The sequence below is a fragment of the Protopterus annectens genome, chromosome 2.part2 (assembly GCF_019279795.1).
Source record: "Protopterus annectens isolate FY-2018-M chromosome 2.part2, PAN1.0, whole genome shotgun sequence".
NCBI lineage: Eukaryota > Metazoa > Chordata > Ceratodontiformes > Protopteridae > Protopterus > Protopterus annectens.
Genome location: NC_056730.1, coordinates 526,755,091 through 526,767,154, shown reverse-complemented (window position 1 = coordinate 526,767,154; position 12,064 = coordinate 526,755,091). Strand labels below are relative to the sequence as shown.

Here is a 12,064-nt window from a genome sequence, read left to right as displayed (position 1 = left end):
TACCTCATGGTTGTCCAGTTCAGCCATTGCCATAAGAAGACATGCCTGTATGTGGCTATGCATCTTTGCAGAGCTTTTCAAGACATCTTTCATTAATGCTCCCTTTGATGGAACAACGTTGTTTGGGCCATCTATGAAAGAAATACTTACCCACAGCAAACAAGAAGGAAAGACCCTGTCTGCAGTGGGAATCAAGTTTTCTACCAATCATTGAACTTTCTGTAGAAATCAGAGAGGTGGTAAGAAAATGTGGTTTTGCAAATCTGAGGGACCTTTCCAAGTTATGCATGGAAACAACTCCTTCAGAGGCAGTTCTAACAGTAGACACTGCCCTTGAGGCAGAGGAGGCCCTCAAAATCAGGATTTCCATGATTCCTTTCTGGATAGACTCTTTCAGTGCTCCTGAAGTGCTGCCTGACTGCCCACCTCTGAAGGCAGTCTGGGGACAATTGTCCTTGCACCTAGATGCCTGGCTCCTATAACAAAAGATATCTGGGCACGAAAACTAATATCTGGAGGCTACTTTATACCATTTTCTCAGTTCTCAATTTACAAAAGAAAGAAGCTTCCCAACATTGCACCCAGACAGAGGAAGACAGCATCATGAGAAATTCAAAAGCTGCTAGACAAAAGAGTCATCCAGGAGGGCTCACAAGACCAAATAGGATTCAGAACTTACTCACATTTCTTTTTACTGTCCAAAATGACAAGGGGACCTGTGACCAGTTTTAGATTAAAGCACACTAAATCAGTATGTGAAAAAGTCAAAGTTCCGAATCATCACAGTACAGTCCATTCTTCCATTTCTTTGCAAGGATGATTGGATGTACCCTATACATCTTTAGGATGCATACTATCACATCAAAATAAACAAGCTGCTCCTGAAGACATTTATGCTTTTTGCTGGGAGCTAGTCATTACAAGTTAAGAGGCCTGCCCTTTGGACTCACCACAGCCTCCAGGGTGTTCACCAATGTATGGCAGTGGTGGCAGCTCACTTGAGACAAAAATAATTCTGAATGCTTCCGTACCTAGACAACTGGCTTCTCATTACCCCCACTATGCATCTCCTACAACAATCCAGGAACTATTTGTTCCAGATTTGTCACTCACTAAGGATAACAGTCAATTATGCCAAGTCAAATCTGCAGTTTATTGACTCACATCTGCAGATGACAACACAAATTGCCTCTTTACCTACTCATCATATAGACGCACTCAAATATCAGGTTCATCAGATTCTATCCCATCTGTATCCTCCAGCCAGATTAATTTGCCAAGCTTTAGGGTCTATGGCAGCAGCAATATTGCTACTTTCTTTAGCACATTACTATATGCGTGTTCTTTAATGAAATCTAGCTGTTCAATGGTTTATTCTTCGACAACCCCTATCTTTTCAGTCAGGATGACTCCAGTTTGGAAACACCACATCTACTGGTGGATTCAGTCAGATGACATTTACCTAGGCTGACACTTTGTTTTACCACTCTGAATGACCACAGTGACTACTGACACCACCCAATTAGGGTGGAGAGTGGGGCATTACATGGGAAGGATGATGTAAGGCATGTGGTCCCTGCAAGAGACCAATTTGCATATGAACATCCTGGAGATGAAAGTAGTCCTTTTAGCACTGCAGGCATTTCAAAATGCTCTTCCTCTAAGGGCTACTGCAGTTCAGACTGGCAACATGTCTGTAGTCTGGTACATCAACAATCAAGGAAGAACCATGAGAATGTTGCAATAGGTGATCTCCACTAATCCCTTTCTAGTTGGAAAGCATATTATAGGGAAATCCAGCGTGCTAGCAGACAAACTCACCAGGTCCATTCTGATGTCTTACAAGTGGTCTCTCAAACAGGTAATGGTCAAGAAAATTTTCCATCATTGGAGCCACTCTTGCTGCGATCTCTTTGCATCCCCCAACAACAAGTGCATCAGATATTTTGTCCTGATCCCTCCTCTGGGGGATCACAGAGAGATGCTCTAGTCTACCTTTGGCCATCCTGTCTCCTTTACACCTAGCCTCCACTTCCTTTGATTCCCAAATTTCTACAGAAAGCAATTCAGTTGAAGAGCTCAGTCCTCCTCATTGCTCCATTCTGGCTTTGCCAGGTCTGGTTCCCCTTCCTTTGGTTCCATCTTTATTATCCTCCCTGGTTACTGGACCCATCTCCAGATCTTCTCTCATATCCCAAAGGGGTGAGTTTTCCCAGTATCCAAGCCCTCAAACTAACCGCATGGTTTTCCCAGTTCCAATAATAGTCATACAGCCCAAGCTTTCTTCCCCTGTGCATACTATTTTATTATCCTCGCAAAAAGACTCCACCAAAAAGGTGTGCAAGAGGAAACAGATGAGATTTTCCCTTCGGGCTTTAAGAAATAATATTGACTCCTTTAATGCCCGTCTCTACTGCTTTTTTTTTTTTTTTTTTTTATTTTCTGGTTGCTCTTTTCAAATAATGATCTAGTTTTTCTGTGATTAAACTACTGTTGGCAGCCATATCAAATTTTCATGCAGGGGATAAAAATAATTTTTTAGCTTCTTCCAAGCTATGTAAAGCTTTCTTGAAAGGCACTATTCTCCTTAGACCCCCATTAAAAGATTCTTCACCTCCCTAGGATTTAATTGTGGTACTACAAGGTCCAACTCAGAAACCCTTTGAACCCTCTGTAAAAATTATAGAAAATTTCTGTCATGGAAAACAGTCTTCCTAGTAGCTATTATTTCTGCAAAAAGAATTTCTAAACTCCAGGGTCTTTCATCAAAAACTCTGTACATTATTTTCCATAAAGATAGGGTAACTTTACAGACAAACCTTTCCTTTTAACTAAAGTGGCTTCTGAATCTAACATGAACCAATCCATTCATATACTGGTCTTCTTTCCAAATTTTTCAAACAAAGGAGAATATGTGCTACATCCCCTGGATATGCTTAAACAATTACAATTTTTTTACACAGAACTAAAGAAATCAGACAATCAGATCAGCTGTTTATATCCTTCTCAACAAATCAACTAGGTTATCCAGTATCCAAAGTTACATTGGCTAAATGGATAACTGATTGCATTTCTTGGATCTATTCCCAACAAGGCATTTTTCTGCCAAGACCACTGAAGGCCCACTTAACTAGATCCATGGCCACTTCATCTGCTTTTTGGTGGAGAACTTCTATCAATGATATTTGCACAGCAGCCACTTGGTCCAATGTTCATTCCTTTGTTACTCATTACAGTTTGGACCTAATCTCCAGAACCAGCGTTGCCTTTGGTTCAGTGATTTTCCAGAATATACTTCATGAGGGCCACCCATGATTCACATAGCTGGGGACTCTGTCCCATTTGTTGAGGAAGAATAAAAAGGACAACATCAGATTTAAAAGCCATGTGCTAACCATAACTAGGCACCTGTGTTACCCATTTTCATTCTTCCTCAAATACCTCCCATCCATCCCCTTCCTATAATCTTCTGGAGGTACCTGTTAGATTTCTTATTGGAAATTATAGTTCTGGGTTTGAGTCCTATTATTTGAGCTATCCCTTTCTTTAACTAATTAATGGGGATCTTATAACAACAATCTCGATCTGAAGTATTGAGGATAAACTAGGGATTATGGGTACAGGGAGCAGCTTGAAAGTTTGATCCATAACCCATACATAGAGGAAGAATGACAATGGACAACACAAATGCCTAGTTATGGTGAGTACATAACTTTTAATTACTTCAAGTCGTGTTTTACCACCATTGATCATGGGCATAGAAAGGTTAAATTACTGATAGATAATTCTCCCAAAATAAAATTTAAACCAGTGCACAGAAGATTAATAACTGTCTGTATGGAAGCAGAGCAGTCACTATGTAAAACTAATTGGGGTGATGCATTCAGTGGAAAAACTGCAGAAGGGAAGTGACAAGTTTTAAAACAGAAATTGCTTGAATGCAAGAAATAAAAAAAAATAACATCAGGATCTTTGCACACAAAGTCAAGAGGATATATTTCAATAAGGACAAGATACTTTTTCTGTTTGAATTTTAATCAGCTTCCATTGTTTCTTGTATATAAAATGTGAAAAACAGGACAAACTATAGCTCTGAAAAGCTGGACAGCCAAATTGAACATAGTGAGACAAGATCGAGAAAATTTTGAAAAAAAATTATACTTACATAATATGTGGTAGGGTTAAAGACATACAAATTGATAAACTGTATGTAGATTGTAAAATGTATTCTCAAATACAACAGGTTATTGATATATTTTCAAACTCTTATGTAAAACAGTTGGTCCCACAAAGGAGGTGATAAAGTATCATAGTAACATTCAGGTAACTTCAGACACTGAAATTAAATTAGATTACATTGAAAACAAACTATGAAAACTGGGCTGAAATAAAGCACAGGGAGGAGATGGAATTAGTAATAATGACCTGAGAACACTTCAGCATGAACTTAAAGTACTATTATATCTGTTAATCACTAGATCATTTACGTATGGGGAGATTCCTCAAGATTGGAGACATACTCTTATTAAACCTGTCTTTAAGGGAAAGGGTAATAGGACAAACCCAGAGTCCACTTTCATGTTGTGGAAAATAATGAAGAAGATTATTTTGAATAAGTTATTGTCAAAACTGGAAAGGATGGGACCTGAAACCATATATCAGCATGCATATGTTGAAAATAGATCTCTAACCACCTGTAACATTATGTTATATAATGGCATATTATCTATAAATGAAAACATGTGCTGTGATGTAACTTCAGCATTTGATCGGGTCATAGACAAAACAGCTAGCAATAAATTAGAAAAACTAGATATTGCTGTAATCTTGATAAAACAGATAGCTGCACTGGATACATCTAGGACATGGCAAGTATCATAGAGCAGTTGAAATTGTATGTTATGGTCAAGGTGTCCCAGTGGGGTCTGTCCTAGGTCCATACTTGATAAGGTTGTATCTTTCAGATGTATCTTTTTCTTCTGAGGTGCTGTACAGCCTTTACACAGATGACCTGAAAATGGGTAAACTGATTACATGTGTTACAGAAAGGGCATATATATATATATATATATAGGGTACCTGTCAAATCTTCAAACGCTCAAAATTTCAAACGTTACATGGTCGAGACCAAATGTTCGAAATTTTGAGTGCTCGAAGATAGACTTTCAATGGCACCGTACAGTGCAAATAGGGAGAATTTCCCTTTTCTGCACTGAAGTTCGGTCCTGGAGTTGGTATATTTAAGTAGGGGGGTGTGGAGGGTGCAGGGTGACTTGTCCCCCTGCCTACACTGTTGAAGTGTTTTTTTCTGTGTTTTCTTTTTTTTTTTTTTTATGTTCAAACATCCAAATGTCGAACATTTGGTCTTGACCATGTCATGTTCGACATTTTGGATGTTCGAAAATTTAACATAGACCCTATAGATATATATATACATATATATATATATATATATGTATATATATATATATATATATATATATATATATATATATATATATATATATATATTTATATGAAACAGAACTTGACTAAATTAACAGCTTGGGCACAGGATAATAATGCGTTGATAAATACATCAACAACTAAGCATATGAGATTTGAAAGACATAGATTTAAAGGGGAATATTTAATACAGCACACAGTGATTGAAACTGTAGATTGATTTAATGACCTGAGAATATGGGTAGATGTAATCATATCAACTAATTGGTTAATGATAGCTATAGAAGTATAGGCTGTACAGAAAGATTTATAAGGTTTAGAAAATCAGAAATGATGAGCTCATTGTTTGATAATTACATTAGACTCATACTTGAGTATGGAATAATAATATGGAAACGTTATAAGAAATCAAGAATTGAGTATATCAGAAAGAGTACTACAGAAATATACCAAGGACATGCACGGATGTAAATATTTAAGTTATTAGGAAAGACTAAAATGTTTGAACCTGAACAATGTTTCATATAGACATTTAAGAGGAGAGCTTATTCAGGTATGTAGGACATTTAGAGATAATTACCTCTAAGAATGTTTGGAGTTATCAAACAGTAGCAGAGATTCACCTGACAACCTATACAAAAGATTATATTTGAATAAAAGGTGTACTAATTGATTCTCTGAGAGAATAGCTGATATATGGATTAGACTACCAAATTACATTAAAGCAAACACTAGTTTAGATATTTTTAAGAACAGCCTAGACACTTATTATGAGAATAACTGTTTTGGTATATTGGCAGGCTAGACGGGCATTATTGCCCATGTCTGAAATATTTGTGTGCATCTATTTATCTATCTATTCTGTAATGCACGCAGAGTTATATTGTATAAAGGAACCTGGAGCAGACATACCTATATAAAAGGTAATAGTAACACTTGTAGTATCCATTGATGCATCCATGTGGAAGTGAGCAACAAGCAGTCATGCCTGTGATAGAGAATGGATTCACATTGCTGATGCAGATAGCACACAGTGTTATGGAGACAGGTTTACTGCCCACATTGTCCATGGCTGTCTTTTTCTCCTGGGTATAAACATTCTCACGGTTGTAGCCAATACTTTTATGGTTTTACTGTGGGCACATCCCAATGGGCAAGCCAGGCAGGGTCAAGCAGTTCAAACCCCATTGCAGTAAACTGTAACTCCACCATGAGCAACACCTGTCCAGTAATGACTGACATATTTCTACCATCTTCATGCTGTCCAATGCTGATCACTCCTAGTCCAACTTCAGCTGATATAAATCACACTATATAATGTAGGTACTCTCTTACACACTTTCTTATAGGTTCATAGGTAGGTACTAGGCTATTGGCCCAAGGGCCTAAGTAAGCTTAGCCAACAAGGTTCCCTGGCTTATGCCACCAAAGAAAGTTAATATACTATGGCTATACACTGTGGAAATGATCCTCAATGCAGTCTCCTATACTAATCACCTCTGCTATCCTAAGCCATTTAACCCATTCTCCTTCAATGTATTAACATCCTTTCCTACTCACTCCTCATTACTAAACCTGCAAACAGGACCATACTTATAACCCTCATAAGTTTTCTGTAACAGTTTCTAATGTATGGTATAAATATTGCTGGACTGTGCTTATAAGATATGTAACTACTGCTTTTGCTTTTTCAAGCCTACTTGAATTTTATGATGTTCTTTATTATATCTCTGTTGCAGTAGCCGTTACATTTGGGACATATCCTATGCCATACTTTCAGCAACTCTAAAAAGTGTCAGGCACCTTCTTCACATGCTGTACATCTGCCTTTAGCATGAGCAGATGTGCTAATACAAGAGGAATGCACAGATGTACCAACACTTAAAACATTCTTGCCTCTATTCCTTGTATGCATACTCTCATTGTGTTTGATGTTTCCAGATGGTTGGCTTCAGCACAAGGTCTTCAAGAAGACAAGTACCATTTTGGGGATTTTTTCCTATTCCTTTTCAATTTTATTTCAGAAGCCTTCTAATATCTGTCAGAAAAGGAAAGTTTGATTATAGCCATCAAATAGTACAAAAGGACTCTCACCCTAACTGCTTGTTTTGCTTAGGGACTGAACACAACATTAAATGGTGTTCAGTTTGTCATTTGTTCACCTCAATATCCAATAGGAGTAGATTGAGCTCCTCTTGTATTTACGTAAAGAATAAAGGTTGTCAGGACCTGGCACTAGTAGCTTTGCAACCAGCCACCTCCACCGTGGACTTCCCCCCTTGAGTAAAATATAAGAAGAAATTGTTGAGAGAGGTGATTGATATTGATATTGATCACTACTGCAGTAGCCTAAGCTATATTTGATCCAACAGTGTCTATTTTCATCTGATTCAATGTGTGGGTAGTCAGATCTGGTTGGATCCAACCCTCCGAGCCTTATGCCATAGTACTGAATCTGAGAGCTCTGACACCTCCCCTATCCCCAGTTTCCCTGTCCTGCCTGAATTACCTCAGATCATATCTGCTGCCTGCTTAATCAGATGTGCTGACCAAGAGCTACACCCTATTTCATGATGAAGGAAAGCTTTGTACCTCCCTTTAGATCAGTAATTAAAATTTCTAGAGGTAAGATTTAGTATAAGGGTTAATCATAGGTCTTTAGACTAGTTTATAGTGTTAGTATGGATTTGTTCTAGTTCTTATGCTGTTTGTAAAGTGTTAGCTTTAGATCTAGAGTCAGACACACACACACACACACACACACGTGTGTGTGTGTGTATGTATATACGTGTATATAAATATATATATATATATATATATATATATATATATATGTGTGTGTGTGTGTGTATGTGTATATATATATATATATACACACACACACACACACACACACAGACACACACACACACACACACACACACACACACACATATATATTTAGCATAGTATTGTTCTGTTTTAGTCTAGATATTACCCTTTTTTGCTAATGTAGAAAAATTTCTTCTGATGTCTGAGGAGTCCACATCTTTGAAAAGTGTTCCTCCTGTGGCCATAAAATACTGCCCGAAGACTCCCATTCTGTCTGTGTGTACTGCTTAGGGCCTTCCCACTTGTAGGACACTTGCAGTATTTGTGCTGCCTTTGGCACGAAGGCTGTCCACAGAAGAAAAGAGAAACTCGTTTTGAAAGGGCTCCTTTCCCCTCAGATAGGGTCCAAAATGTCTTCTGATTTGAAGGCACCTACTACCTCTCCTTCTGCTGAAAAGAAAAGGAAAAAAGCAAGAGTGAGAGAGAAAGACATATCCAAAGATCTACTATTTAAACAGCAGTCAATCATTTTATCCCTAGCAACTCAATTGGGAATGTCAATCAGCATCAACAAAAGCAAGCTGTTCCCCTCTCAGAGCATAGAATTCACAGGCTGCCAAATATATACCATACCTTAGACAGCAAAAGTTCACCTGACGAGAATCAAATCTTTAAGGTTTGTAGACTGTGCTAAACATCTTTGACATCAAGTATGACTCATTCTACAACTCTTATAATTAATGGTCTCCACTATAACTCTGGTTCCCTTGGCCAGGTATCACATGAGAGTTCTGCCTTGGACACTAGCTGTACAATAGTCACAGAAACTTCAACTTTTTCACAACAGGATTTGTCTGACACAGGTTTACAGGGATCACATGTAGTGGTGGATTACATCCTAGACAGTTGTTCAGGACAGACCCTTCCGTCCCTCTACTCCCAAAGTCACAGTCACTGCAGATGCCTCCCTTCTAGGGTGGGGGCCATTTTGAAGGGAAGACAGTTCAAGGGATGTGGCCATCAGTAGAGGCCATACTTCACATCAATGGCTTGGTGTCCTACTAACATTGCATTCCTTTCAAGACCTCCTACCCAAGGATATGATTGCCATCCAGTTGGACAACATGTCTGTGGTGTGGTACATCAACAAATAAGATGAAATATGTTTGCATGTTCTTTGCCAGGAAGCCATGGCAATTTGGGAGTGGGTGATGGCTTCCAACCCTTTTCTTGTAGCAATGCACATACCTGGGACATCCGGTATTATTCTCTTGCCTCATGAATAGTCTCTCAACAGAATTGTGGCAACAGATATTTTCAGCTGTTGGGGCAACCTTGTTGTGACCTCTCTGTTTTATACCTCAACAACAAATGCAGATGTTACTTTGTCCTCATCCCTCCACAGGGACAGTCATCGAAAGATGCTCTAGTCCAGTTTTGTCCCACAGGTCTCCTTTACGCATTTCCTCCAATTCCACTCTTCACCAAGTTCATCCAGAAAGACATGGAGTACAAGACTGAATTAATCCTCATTGCCCCTTTTTGGCCACGGCAGGTATGTTTCCCCTTTCTTTGGCTTCATCCACTGTAGTTTCTGGATCCCATTCTGGATATCCTGAATCATCCAACTGGGTTTCCTCTACTGGCTCTCCAGACTCTAAAACTCACCTCATGGTTTCTCCAATTTTAACAGTTGCTAGAGATACTTGGCTTTCTGCCCCGCTAGTCCATATAATCACTTCCTCTCAAAGGGACTCAACCAAGAAGATTTACAAAAGTAAATGGAAACATTTTTCTTTATGGGCCTCTTCAAAAGGGTTAGACTCTTTTACAGCACCTTTGTCTGAATTTGGACTGTCTTTCTGAACTATTTACGGCAAGATCTAGCTACTTAATTTTCACATAAGATGTAATGATTATGTTCCTCCTTGGGATATTAGTTTTACTTCAGTCCCTAGCACAGAAAACCTTTGAGCTCACAGCTTCATCAGACCTAAAGTTTCTTTCATAGAGGGCTGTCTTCTTGGTTGCCTTTAAATCTGCAAACATCTTCATGCAAACTCCCCATTTCTTACTGTTCGTAAGAACAGTGTGTTATTTAGAACATACCCCTCCTTTCTTCACAAGGTAGCTTTGGAAACTAAGTTGAACCAACAGATTGAGTTGCCAGTATTTTTCCAAACTTTTTTATGAGAATATATCCTATGTACCTTAGATGTCCACTGGCAACTTAGGTTCTGTCTACATCATACTGAGGGTTAATCAGACCAGTTTGTTTGCATCCTTTTCCAAGACAAAGCCTAGACAAAGTGTCTCTAAAGTAGCACTATCCAAATGGCTACTAGATTCCATTTCATTTGTTTGCAAGTCAAAAGATCTGTTCTTAGAATTAAAACCTAAGACTTATTCTACCAGAGCAATGGCAACCTCAAAAGCTTTTGCAAAAAGTGCATATAAATGATAATTGTTCTGCAGCTACTTGGTCCTCAACTCATACCTTTGTATTTCATTACAAGTTAGATCTGCATCGTAGAACTCACACATCTTTTGGATCTGCCATACTCAGGAACATCCTCCCTTGAGTCCATCCAGGTCCCTGTTGGGTAGCTTGGGGGTGTGTCTCACACATTGAATCAGATGGAAATAGACAACATCTGATATGAAAGTTTTGTATTTACCATAACAATAGATCCATGCTGTCTTATTTTCATTTGGTTCAACTCTCCTCCCTCCTACTCCCTGCCAGTTTGTAATTTCCTTCTTCTAGGGATTGACCAGTTGTTGCATGGACCCTGTCGGACCTTTGTGCCACTTGGCTTATATAGTGTTTCCTTCCGCTCCTTCTCTTTTGTTTTCTGCATAATTTATGACCAATTGAAATCAGCTAGCAAACTCAATCTGAGATAATTCAGGCAGGAGAGAGAAATTATGGATAGGGGAGGAGTCAGAGTTCTCAGATCCAATACCATGGTATAAGGCATTGAGGACAGATCCAATTGGATCCGTTTACCCACACCTTGAACCAGACAAAAATAAGACAACACAAGCCTATCATTATGGTAAGTACATGACATTCATTTATATCCTACATAGAATATGACAGAAGGCCAGGTTCTAAAGCTTCAGTGCACCAAACCATTAGTCAGCTTGAGCTGAGCTACCTAAAAATAAAGGTCTGGGCACCAAGTCCTTCAGAGCTTTCCTGCTGCCAAAAAGAGAATTCCACTGCAGGCATTCAGTGATTGACAGTTGGCTAACACTGTTCCCTTGCTGAGCAAAAAAGTTCCCTTACAGGAAAAACCTTCCACATTACTTTTACAGTAATTTAAACTAATTTTTTTTGTGAAAAATATCTACTTTAAAAGTTACCGAAAAAAAATAGTTTTCTTGATTGTTTCATTGTAATAAATGTTTCTGATTCTGCCTGAACTCCATGCCTTGCAACTCAGTAATGTATGATCTCAGTTCTTCACACAAATATTTCACAAGTCCCATTCAGTCAAATCCTTTTACTGTCTGCATCCTCACTATCTCTCTTTCTTTTAATGGATTCAGAGGCTTGCTGGTTTTATTCATAGCAAGACTTTTGGGACAAATACTTCTTTAGGAGTTGCGCTTTTATTTCTTTGTTTTTAGCACTTGGACCCAACAAATTCTTACTGACTGGCAGTGTGGTTCTGGTTTGTCTCGACATTAACCTCTGGGCAGGTGAAAGAAGAAGACTGTCGCAAGGTATGTTTCTGAGATTTAGGAAATTTAGAAAAACATCAGTATTGTGATGTTTAGATTTTTCCAACATCTGTTTTGC

The 12,064-nt window shown here is 38.5% G+C and overlaps 1 protein-coding gene across 1 annotated transcript in view; it reads left to right on the top strand.

Annotated features, from left to right (window-relative positions):
* Positions 1–12,064, top strand: part of CCHR2.PART2H2orf81 (chromosome chr2.part2 C2orf81 homolog) — a 401,123-nt gene that overhangs the window by 272,821 nt on the left and 116,238 nt on the right. The window lies entirely within an intron of this gene.